The sequence below is a fragment of the Stegostoma tigrinum genome, chromosome 12, assembly GCF_030684315.1.
Source record: "Stegostoma tigrinum isolate sSteTig4 chromosome 12, sSteTig4.hap1, whole genome shotgun sequence".
Classification (NCBI taxonomy): domain Eukaryota; kingdom Metazoa; phylum Chordata; class Chondrichthyes; order Orectolobiformes; family Stegostomatidae; genus Stegostoma; species Stegostoma tigrinum.
This window is the reverse complement of record NC_081365.1, coordinates 8524069-8537751: the sequence shown is the minus strand read 5'-3', so window position 1 is coordinate 8537751 and position 13683 is coordinate 8524069. Positions and strand designations below refer to the sequence as shown.

Sequence of the window (13683 nt, the reverse complement as noted above, 5' to 3'; positions counted from 1 at the left end):
AGCTTCACACCGTGTTATATCATTTTAAGTAGTTAGTTTTTCTAATGCACTTTTTAAAATATTGTCTCATCTAGCTTCTCCTTCACGTAAGCTAGTCAAATGAATCTTGAAACATTAACTCATTTTCTCCCTCCACAGATGCTGCTAGATTTGCTAAGTTTCTCCAGCTTTCTCTGTGTTGTTCCTCCTTCACTAGACTTAGTCATTATATTCTTCCTAGGCAAAGAGAGATGCAAAAGGCTCATTTGATAACCCAGTCATTCTTGCTGCTTTCATGCATCAAAACTTCTTTTGGTCCCTTCCTTTTAAAATTTACATGAAAACTGAAAAGGCTTTTTTAGATTCCCCTTTACTTCAGCTGCCAGTCCCTTCTCACACTCTCTTTTTGTCTCTTTTGTTTTCTTTTAAACTACCTCTTTGTACTTTCTATACCAACCCATGATTGTATTATTATCAACCTGACGTCTGTCCTAGAGGTTCACCTGCACATCTGCCAATGTGGTATACTGCATCCACTGTACCCGGTGCGGCCTCCTCTACATTGGGGAAACCAAGCGGAGGCTTGGGGACTGCTTTACAGAACACCTCCGCTCGGTTCGCAATAAACAACTGCACCTCCCAGTCACAAACCATTTCCACTCCCCCTCCCATTCTTTAGATGACATGTCCATCATGGGCCTCCTACAGTGCCACAATGATGCCAGCCGAAGGTTGCAGGAACAGCAACTCATATTCCGCTTGGGAACCCTGCAGCCCAATGGTATCAATGTGGACTTCACCAGCTTCAAAATCTCCCCTTCCCCTACTGCATCCCTAAACCAGCCCAGTTCGTCCCCTCCCCCCACTGCACCACACAACCAGCCCAGCTCTTCCCCCCCACCCACTGCATCCCAAAACCAGTCCAACCTGTCTCTGCCTCCCTAACCGGTTCTTCCTCTCACCCATCCCTTCCTCCCACCCCAAGCCGCACCCCCAGCTACCTACTAACCTCATCCCACCTCCTTGACCTGTCCGTCTTCACTGGACTGACCTATCCCCTCCCTACCTCCCCACCTATACTCGCTCCACCTATCTTCTTTACTCTCCATCTTCGGTCCGCCTCCCCCTCTCTCCCTATTTATTCCAGTTCCCTCTCCCCATCCCCCTCTCTGATGAAGGGTCTAGGCCCGAAACGTCAGCTTTTGTGCTCCTGCGATGCTGCTTGGCCTGCTGTGTTCATCCAGCCTCACATTTTATTATCTTGGAATTCTCCAGCATCTGCAGTTCCCATTATCTCTGACATCTGTCCTATGTCTTCTTTATCTTACCTGCTATCAACATCACCATTCCAGGAATGCCAAATGCATTTTCTCTGCTTTGTTACCTTGTGGGAACATTCCTACACTGTACCTTAAATATTTTTTTTTCCTTTTACAGCAGCCCACTGTTGTATTATAGTTTTATCCTCCCACCTTTGAGTCCAATTTTCCTGGGCAGATCTGTTCTCATGTCACTGAAATTCACACTCTCTGAATGAAGTATTTATTTGTACCCTAGACTGCTCCTTGTTCTACTCCACAGCTAACCTAATTCTTAAAGTACACAGTGATCAATGTTCCCAAAATGTTCCTCTGGTGACGTGATCCACTTGACTGATCTCATTCCTCAGAACCAGACCCAGTAATATCTTAGATAATGAAATGTGAGGTTGGATGAACACAGCAGGCCCAGCAGGATCTCAGGAGCACAAAAGCTGATGTTTCGGGCCTAGACTCTTCATCAGAGAGGGGGATGGGGTGAGGGTACTGAAATAAATAGAGAGAGAGGGGGAGGCGGACCAAAGATGGAGAGAAAAGAAGATAGGTGGAGAGGAGAGTATAGGTGGGGAGGTAGGGAGGGGATAGGTCAGTCCAGGGAAGACGGACAGGTCAAGGAGGTGGGATGAGGTTAGTAGGTAGGAGATGGAGGTGTGGCTTGAGGTGGGAGGAAGGGATGGGTGAGAGGAAGAACAGGTTAGGGAAGCAGAGACAGGTTGGACTGGTTTTGGGATGCAGTGGGTGGAGAGGAAGAGCTGGGCTGGTTGTGTGGTGCAGTGGGGGGAGGGGACGAACTGGGCTGGTTTTGGGATGCAGTGGGGAAAGAGGAGATTTTGAAGCTGGAGAAGTCCACATTGATACCATTGGGCTGCAGGGTTCCCAAGCGGAATATGAGTTGCTGTTCCTGCAACCTTCGGGTGGCATGTGGCACTGCAGGAGGCCCATGATGGACGTGTCATCTAAAGAATGGGAGGGGGAGTGGAAATGGTTTGCGACTGGGAGGTGCAGTTGTTTATTGCGAACCGAGCGGAGGTGTTCTGTAAAGCAGTCCCCAAGCCTCCTTTTGTGCTCCTGAGATGCTGCTTGGCCTGCTGTGTTCATCCAGCTCCACATTTTATTATCTTGGATTCTCCAGCATCGGCAGTTCCCATTATGGCATCACCAGTAATATCTTCTTCTCCTTTGAGCTGGGAATAAGCTTATTCACTGACCACACTTGAAAACCTTTCCCCCTTCTCTGGTCTTTGCTCTACCACACTGACAGAAGCTCCGCCAGTATCTGAGGAAGGATCACCAGACCCAGAACGTTAACTCTCGAGGTTTTTTTTCACAGAAGCTGCCAGACCTGCTGAGCTTTTCCAGCAACCTCTGTTTTTGTTCCCGTTTTATTGTTTGAATCCCATTGCGATGTTCCGAAAAAAACCGCTCCTCTAAATCTTTCCTTCTCTTCGTCAGGGACAGGATATACCCATTGGTGTGTAATGCGGCCTCTGCTACTTCTTTCAATTGTGCTGTTGCAACATTCAATTGTGCTATTTCTTCTGGTTGTTAACATCACTGAGAAACTCAGTGAGTATAGGCCTTAAGTCACCTACATTCTTTACCTGAGCTTGTTGCCCCCTGACTGCATCATGTGAAAGCATTCAAAAACCACACATCACACACACATCACACAGACACACACACACATCACACAGACACACACACACATCACACAGACACACACATCACACAGACACAGACACACATCACACAGACACACACATCACACAGACACAGACACACATCACACAGACACACACATCACACAGACACACACACACATCACACAGACACACACATCACACACACATCACACAGACATCACACAGACACACACACACATCACACACACATCACACAGACACACACATCACACAGACACAGACACACACATCACCCACACACAGACACACACATCACACAGACACAGACACACACATCACCCACACACAGACACACACATCACACAGACACACACATCACACAGACACAGACACACACATCACACAGACACACACATCACCCAGACAGACACACACATCACACAGACACACACATCACACAGACACACACACACATCACACAGACACACACATCACACACACATCACACAGACATCACACAGACACACACACACATCACACACACATCACACAGACACACACACATCACACAGACACACACACACATCACACAGACACAGACACACATCTCACAGACACACACATCACACAGACACACACATCACACAGACACACACACACATCACACAGACACACACATCACACAGACACACACACACATCACACAGACACACACATCACACACACATCACACAGACACACACACACACATCACACAGACACACACATCACACACACATCACACAGACACACACATCACACACACATCACACAGACACACACATCACACAGACACACACACACATCACACAGACACACACATCACACACACATCACACAGACACACACACACATCACACAGACACACACACACATCACACACACATCACACAGACACACACACACATCACACAGACACACACATCACACAGACACACACACACATCACACAGACACACACATCACACACACATCACACAGACACACACACACACATCACACAGACACACACATCACACACACATCACACAGACACACACATCACACACACATCACACAGACACACACATCACACAGACACACACACACATCACACAGACACACACATCACACACACATCACACAGACACACACACACATCACACAGACACACACACACATCACACACACATCACACAGACACACACACACATCACACAGACATCACACACACATCACACACACATCACACACACATCACACAGACACACACACACACATCACACAGACACACAGACACACACACACATCACACAGACACACACACACATCACACAGACACACACATCACACAGACACACACACACATCACAGACACATCACACAGACACACAGACACACACACACATCACACAGACACACACATCACACATCACACAGACACACACACACATCACACACACACACAGACACACACACACATCACACAGACACACAGACACACACACACATCACACACACATCACACAGACACACAGACACACACACACATCACACAGACACACACATCACACATCACACAGACACACACACACATCACACAGACACAGACACACACATCACACACACATCACACAGACACACACATCACACAGACACACACATCACACAGACACAGACACACACATCACACAGACACAGACACACACATCACACAGGCACAGACACACACAGACACAGACACACACATCACACAGACACAGACATCACACAGACACACACATCACACAGACACACACATCACACAGACGCACACATCACACAGACACAGACACACACATCACACAGACACACACATCACACAGGCACACACATCACACAGACACAGACACACACATCACACAGACACACACATCACACAGGCACACACATCACACAGGCACAGACACACACATCACACAGACACACACATCACACAGACACACACATCACACAGACACACACATCACACAGGCACAGACACACACATCACACAGATACACACATCACACAGACACACACATCACACAGGCACAGACACACACATCACACACAGACATCACCCAGACACAGACACAAACATCACACAGACACACACATCACCCAGACACAGACACACACATCACACAGACACAGACGCACACATCACACAGATACACACATCACACAGACACACACATCACCCAGACACAGACACACACATCACACAGACACACACATCACCCACACACAGACACACACATCACACAGACACACACATCACACAGACACAGACACACACATCACACAGACACACACATCACACCGACACAGATACACACATCACCCACACACAGACACACACATCACACAGACACACACATCACACATCACACAGACACACACATCACCCACACACAGACACACACATCACACAGACACACACATCACCCACACACAGACACACACATCACCCAGACACAGACACACACATCACACAGACACACACATCACACAGACACAGACACACACATCACCCACACACAGACACACACATCACACAGACACAGACACACACATCACCCACACACAGACACACACATCACACAGACACACACATCACACAGACAGACACACACATCACATAGACACAGACACACACATCACACAGACACACACATCACACAGACACAGACACACACATCACCCAGACACAGACACACACATCACACAGACACACACACACACATCACAGAGACACAGACACACACATCACACAGACACACACATCACACAGACACAGACGCACACATCACACAGACACACACATCACCCACACACAGACACACACATCACACAGACACACACACACACATCACACAGACACACACACACACACATCACACAGACACACACATCACACATCACACAGACACACACATCACCCACACACAGACACACACATCACACAGACACACACATCACCCACACACAGACACACACATCACCCAGACACAGACACACACATCACACAGACACACACATCACACACACACAGACACACACATCACCCACACACAGACACACACATCACACAGACACAGACACACACATCACCCACACACAGACACACACATCACACAGACACAGACACACACATCACACAGACACACACATCACCCAGACAGACACACACATCACATAGACACAGACACACACATCACACAGACACACACATCACACAGACACACACACACACATCACAGAGACACACACACACACACATCACACAGACACAGGCACACACATCACACAGACACACACATCACACAGACACAGACGCACACATCACACAGACACACACATCACCCACACACAGACACACACATCACACAGACACACACACACACATCACACAGACACACACACACACATCACACAGGCACACACATCACACAGGCACAGACACATCACACAGGCACAGACACACGCATCATACAGACACACACATCACACAGACACACACATCACACAGGCACAGACACACACATCACACAGACACACACATCACACAGACACACACATCACACAGGCACAGACACACACATCACACACAGACATCACCCAGACACAGACACACACATCACACAGAAACACACATCACCCAGACACAGACACACACATCACACAGACACAGACGCACACATCACACAGATACACACATCACACAGACACACACATCACCCAGACACAGACACACACATCACACAGACACACACATCACCCACACACAGACACACACATCACACAGACACACACATCACACAGACACAGACACACACATCACACAGACACACACATCACACCGACACAGATACACACATCACCCACACACAGACACACACATCACACAGACACACACATCACACAGACACACACATCACCCACACACAGACACACACATCACACAGACACACACATCACCCACACACAGACACACACATCACCCAGACACAGACACACACATCACACAGACACACACATCACACAGACACAGACACACACATCACACAGACACACACATCACCCAGACAGACACACACATCACACAGACACAGACATCACACAGACACACACATCACACAGACACACACATCACACAGACGCACACATCACACAGACACAGACACACACATCACACAGACACACACATCACACAGGCACACACATCACACAGACACAGACACACACATCACACAGACACACATATCACACAGGCACACACATCACACAGACACAGACACACACATCACACAGACACAGACACACACATCACACAGACACACACATCACCCAGACACACACATCACCCAGACACAGACACACACATCACCCAGACACACACATCACACAGACACAGACACACACATCACCCAGACACACACATCACACAGACACACACATCACACAGACACACACATCACACAGGCACAGACATACACATCACACAGACACACACATCACACAGACACACACATCACACAGACACACACATCACACAGGCACAGACACACACGTCACACAGACACACACATCACACAGACACACACATCACACAGGCACAGACACACACATCACACAGACACACACATCACACAGGCACAGACACACACATCACACACAGACATCACCCAGACACAGACACACACATCACACAGACACACACATCACCCAGACACAGACACACACATCACACAGACACAGACGCACACATCACACAGATACACACATCACACAGACACACACATCACCCAGACACAGACACACACATCACACAGACACACACATCACCCACACACAGACACACACATCACACAGACACACACATCACACAGACACAGACACACACATCACACAGACACACACATCACACCGACACAGATACACACATCACACAGACACACACATCACACAGACACACACATCACACATCACACAGACACACACATCACCCACACACAGACACACACATCACACAGACACACACATCACCCACACACAGACACACACATCACACAGACACAGACACACACATCACACAGACACACACATCACACAGACACAGACACACACATCACCCACACACAGACACACACATCACACAGACACAGACACACACATCACCCACACACAGACACACACATCACACAGACACAGACACACACATCACCCACACACAGACACACACATCACACAGACACAGACACACACATCACACAGACACACACATCACCCAGACAGACACACACATCACACAGACACAGACACACACATCACCCAGACACAGACACACACATCACACAGACACACACACACACATCACAGAGACACACACACACACACATCACACAGACACAGACACACACATCACACAGACACAGACACACACATCACACAGACACACACATCACACAGACACACACATCACACAGACACAGACGCACACATCACACAGACACACACATCACCCACACACAGACACACACATCACACAGACACACACACACACATCACACAGACACACACACACACACATCACACAGACACAGACACACACATCACACAGACACACACATCACACAGACACAGACGCACACATTACACAGACACAGACACACACATCACACAGACATAGACACACACATCACACAGACACAGACACACACATCACACAGACACAGACGCACACATCACACAGACGCACACATCACACAGACACAGACACACACATCACACAGACACACACATCACACCGACACAGATACACACATCACCCACACACAGACACACACATCACACAGACACACACATCACACAGACACACACATCACCCACACACAGACACACACATCACACAGACACACACATCACCCACACACAGACACACACATCACCCAGACACAGACACACACATCACACAGACACACACATCACACAGACACAGACACACACATCACACAGACACACACATCACCCAGACAGACACACACATCACACAGACACAGACACACACATCACCCAGACACAGACACACACATCATACAGACACAGACACACACATCACACAGACACAAACATCACACAGACACAGACACACACACACACATCACACAGACACAGACACACACATCACACAGACACAGACACACACATCACACAGACACAAACATCACACAGACACAGACACACACATCACACAGACACAGACACACACATCACACAGACACACACATCACACAGACACACACATCACACAGACACAGACACACACATCACACAGACACACACATCACACACACATCACACAGACACACACATCACACAGACACACACATCACACAGACATCACACAGACACAGACATCACACAGACACAGACACACACATCACACAGACATAGACACACACATCACACAGACACAGACACACACATCACCCAGACACAGACACAAACATCACACAGACACACACATCACACAGACATCACACAGACACAGACACACACATCACACAGACATCACACAGGCACAGACACAGACATCACCCAGACACAGACACACACATCACACAGACATCACACAGACACAGACACAGACATCACACAGACACAGACACACACATCACCTAGACACAGGCACACACATCACACAGACACACACATCACACAGACACAGGCACACACAGACACAGACACAGACAGACACATCACACAGACACAGACACACACATCACACAGACACAGGCACACACAGACACAGGCACAGACAGACATATCACACAGACACGCATCTGCAAGATTTGAGCAACTAATCACCTTTGTGTAAAACATACACATTTTTATGGTCTCGATTAGATTGAATCAGTGAGCAAATAACAAAACTGGCTGCTGTACAAGTATTTACAATTTGGACATTCCTGCTGACGGTTTGAACAAAGCCTGCTCTGAACATTAATATCTCTCTCTATGCCTGAAGCGGGTGGGATCCACAATCATGCCTGAGATTGGAGAGGAACATAAGGGTCAATGAAGCTGTTGGAACAGAAGCAGCAGCTCGGCAAGCATTGAACAAATATTATCAAAGAAGAAAGGAAATGAAATAGGTCACACCCTGGTCACGGAATCGGTAATGTGCTTATCAGAAATAAACTGTATGTGAAGATTAACAGGGTATAAATTAGCAATTAATAGTGAGAAAATATTGTGAGAAGGAAGCAGGTTTAAGGTAAGGAGAGATAAACACATCAGGGTCCCAAAATTCCTTGGGTCCTGTTGTAACTGAAGGAATCAAGCCTGGCAGTGCCGCTGTGGAATGGCACCACCTGAACATTACTGACTGCCAGAACTGAGGTCACCTGCCCATTGGTGGCAGGTTTCCAAGCATAACTTCACCCCGATTCATTCCTGTCATTGTTTCATTGACCCTTTGAGGAAATTTTCAGTTGGGTCACAGTTAAAGTGAGTCATAAAGTTACAGACTGTTTGCAGTAGGGAGAAACGCTGTGACATTTCAGCATGTTAAATCTAAATACTTCTTATATGTCTTGAGGGTTCCTGTCTCTATCACCCTTTTGAGCAATGAGTTCCAGGTATCCACCACTCTCTGGGTGAAAATTCTTTTCCTCAAATCATCTCTAAACCTCCTGCCTTTTGCCTTAAGGATGTGCTCCCTGGTTGCTGAGCCCTCTAATATTGAGTGAAGTTTCTCTCTACCTAAGCCCCTCATAACTTTGTACAGGTCAGTCAGATACCCCTCAGCCTTCTCTGCTCTAGCTGCTGGAGATGGCTCTGGCCATGTTAGTAATACCGGACTTTAAAGCCACATAGTTGCAGTGGAATAAAAACAAAGTTCTCCAGATGCTGGAGATTTGAAATAAAAACAGAAAGTGCGGGTTAAACTCTACAGACCTGGCAGCATTTGTAGAGTATGAAATGTTTCATATCGGACTCGAAACATGAACTGTTTCTGTCTCCACAGGAACTGCCAGGCCTCTCAACTTTTGCCAGCACTTTCTGTTTTTAGTTGAAGTGGAATGTCGGCCTAAATGTTGTGGGACTTAAATCCCGCAGTCCTCAAACTCAGAAGTGAGAGCCCTGGCAGCTGAGCTACAGCTGACATCTGAAAACAACAGCAGGTATTCTGAAGGGTTTGGCATTCAGGCAAGATAGGGCCCTCAAGGCTCAATCATTAACCGAGATCAACAGATAACTAGAAATTAAGGGTATCAACAAATACGAGAATAGTGCAGGAAAAAAATGTAGAGATAAAAGATCAACCATGTCATGTCCCACCAGTGAACATAAAAGTGATGTTGAGGAAGCAATAGCATAACCTAGAGTTGGTAACAGTGACCCACAATCCCAGGTTAATGTTCTGGAGACAAGGGTCAAATCCTACCACAGCAGCTGGTGAAATCTGAATTCAATATAAAAATAACAGGAAATAAAATAAAGCTGGCTCAAAGGTGGCTATGGAATCACTGATGATTGTCATGAAAACCTATCTGGTTTGCTAATGCTCTTCAGGGAAGGAAATCTGCCGTCCTTATCTGGTCTAGCTCACGTGACACAAGAGTAACAATGGAAAAGTTGACTCTAAACTGTCCTCTGATCAATTAGGGATGGAAATATGTATTGGTCTAGCCAATGACACCCATTTCCACTGAGTAATTTTTTAAAAGTCCAATTGAATGGTGGAACAGTCTCGGAGGGGGCAGCTGGCAGACCTACTGCTGCTCCTATTTTCTGTAGAATTCCTTTTGTCTCAATGGTAAATGGAGATGGTTTAAATGAGCAAGGCGATAAGGTGAGGAAAATACAAGAAGTGGTTAGGGTTATATTCTATCAATAACTCAAACTTCAGATCAAGGTAACAGTAGCATGGTGGTTTGAGGGGATGTAGTAGCTTGGTGGTGACTTTGCAAGACTTAAGATCTAGAGTTCAAATCCACCACAACACCTCATGAAAGTTAAGTTTGATTCATAAACCTGGAATTGAAAATCAGTCCATGAGGCTATCAACCATCTGGTTCAATGTTTTCTACCAGGGAAGAACATCTACCATTCGTTAGCCTGCGTGTGGCTCTAGGCTCACAGAAATGTGGGTGACTCCCAATTGCTGTCTGAAATAACCAAGCAAACCACACTCAATTCAAGGGCATTTGGGGATGGGCAACAAATGCTGGTCCTGCCAGTGACGCCTACATTCCAAATCAAACCATCTCAGACAATAAAGGTAATTTAGATGAAGCAGGTAGAGTCTCAGTCACACCCGAATAGAGAATTAAAAAGACTAGACATGGTTTCCATACTAGGCCTGTTTAGAAAAGTCAACTGTTCTAGTGGTTAGGATCTGGAATGTACTGCTAAAGAGGCTGGTGGAAATAAGTTCAAGAGTAGCCTTTAAAATAAAGGTCATTGAGTGTATTTAACTCAGAAATAAATTGGTTGTTGATTAGTTAGGGGCATTGAAGGGGTTGAGAAACACATCAGCCACGGTCAAATCATAGAGCAGACTGGAAGGACTGAATGGGTTAATTCTGCTCCTATATCGTACAGTTTTATGGAATTGGATGTGTAATTGCAGGACGGAAAATTCCAGGGAGTGAAGATTGGGAATAGTTCGATTTCTCTTCCACATGGCTGGAGCAGAGTTGATGGGCCAAAGAACCTCGTTCTATCCTGTACAGTTCTATGATTCTGTGACTCAGCATCTGTCTGATGTATCATGGGCACTTATTTGGATAAGGCATGAATCAGCAGTTTGTGAGAGAGTGGGGAAAATAAGGGATATGCCAAGAACTTTCTAACACTAACCTATTTTTGAGGTTGTTGTCCATCAAACATCTCTAAAACTAACAGCTTTCTAATTCATTCAAAGCAATAAATCAGGAGAAACCACTGTCATATACAGCTGGCAATGTTATTGGGAAATGTACTTACTCATTTAATCTTTCTTTTCATCATGTGCTACCTTCATCATCATGGTCAGTGTGTTCCTGCAACAGAAAACATTTAAATGATGCTCCATGGTTTTGCTCTCTGAATAACAACTGCAGAAGTAATGCATGCAACTCCTAAGGGTTTCTATTTTCAGAACATTCAAGTGTCACTCTCAATTTCAATCACAACTCACGATAGATTGTGTAACAACCTCAAAGAGGCCAGAAGCAGCTGCTCAAAGATTTGTGGCTTAGTGGTGAGAAAGGTACAAGGGTGAAAAGTCAAAGCCAGGAAATTAAATAACTTTTATTTTGATTCATTCACACGATGTGGGGGTCACTGGTTAAGAGCAACACTGTGGATTGACAGTCACACTTTGGCTAGATCAGGTAAGAACCCAGCCAATTTCCTTCTTAAAGAACATTAGAGTGAACCAGGTGGCTTCATTGTCAACATTAGACTTGCAGATTATTTACTGAATTCAAATTCCACCACCTGCTGTGGTACAATTTGTATCCAGACGTCCAGAACATGTCTTGGATTTTTGCATTACCACTCTAGTAATAACAGTGCTATGCCATGACCTGCCCAGTGTAACACAAGCAGGAGAAACTTTCTGAGTATTTTCGTTATGATAGTAAGATGCCAGATGTCATCTAAGATTCAGCAAATAGCACTCTTTGGGGTTTTGACAAGGTAGATGTAGA

General features: G+C 46.2%; 1 long non-coding RNA gene across 7 annotated transcripts in view; it reads right to left on the bottom strand.

Moving 5' to 3' along the window:
* Positions 1–13683, bottom strand: part of LOC132210430 (uncharacterized) — a 321143-nt gene that overhangs the window by 247556 nt on the left and 59904 nt on the right. For all 7 annotated transcript variants that reach the window (XR_009446537.1, XR_009446535.1, XR_009446536.1 and 4 more), the window contains one exon: positions 12977–13032. This is a non-coding gene — a long non-coding RNA (uncharacterized LOC132210430). The remainder of the gene's footprint in view (positions 1–12976; positions 13033–13683) is intronic.